The 613-nt window shown below is 63.3% G+C and overlaps 1 long non-coding RNA gene across 1 annotated transcript; it reads left to right on the top strand.

Moving 5' to 3' along the window:
- The first annotated feature begins 138 nt into the window (after nucleotides 1-138).
- LOC109364625 lies at nucleotides 139-549 on the top strand. Its single transcript, XR_002110518.2, has 2 exons — nucleotides 139-201; nucleotides 348-549. It is a non-coding gene; the product is annotated as an uncharacterized LOC109364625 (long non-coding RNA).
- Nucleotides 550-613: the final 64 nt, after the last annotated feature.

The raw sequence follows: 613 nt of genomic DNA, 5'->3' as shown, positions 1-613 counted from the left end.
TTGCAAATAGGCGGCAGGAGGACCGGCAGCAGCAGCAGCAGCAGCAGGAGGACCAGGACGACGAGGCCGAGGAGGAGCGGAGCCTGTGGACGGCCTTCAAGAAGCTGCGGGTGGACGCGGCACGGTGAGTGGCGCGGAGCGGTGCGCGGCTGTCGGTACCGCGGTCAGCAGAGACAGAGCGCTCTGACAGATCTCTGTCAGGTCCCGTTCTCACCGCTGACTGCAGAGGAGCTCAGGGCCGCACACGGAGTCGTCGCAGCCCGGCACCGGAAGCCGCGGGGCCGAATCGGGATGCTGACACCGTGCGCTGCGGCACCGCTGTAACGCGGCACTCTCTCTTTCAGCAGATGGATCGCGGCTCAGCCTGTGGGCGACGGGACGGTTCTCACGGCGCCGAGGAGAAGAGCTGCAGATGGAGCCCAGCAACCGTCCGTCTGCTGCCAGGAAGCACGGAATGGGTAAAACACACCGTCAGCTGCACCCCACGTTTGTTCTGCTTTCGGTCACTTAAAACTTGCTCGCTGTTGCCAGTGAGAGTTCTCACGCAAGTGCTTCAGAGTACGTTTTCCTCGCCCCTCCACCGCAAACCTTCTCCCTTTCAGTCTCACACCTT

This window comes from Meleagris gallopavo, unplaced genomic scaffold (genome assembly GCF_000146605.3).
Source record: "Meleagris gallopavo isolate NT-WF06-2002-E0010 breed Aviagen turkey brand Nicholas breeding stock unplaced genomic scaffold, Turkey_5.1 ChrUn_random_7180001879024, whole genome shotgun sequence".
Classification (NCBI taxonomy): Eukaryota; Metazoa; Chordata; class Aves; order Galliformes; family Phasianidae; genus Meleagris; species Meleagris gallopavo.
Note: the sequence above shows the minus strand (reverse complement) of the source record. Positions and strands in the feature narration are given on the sequence as shown.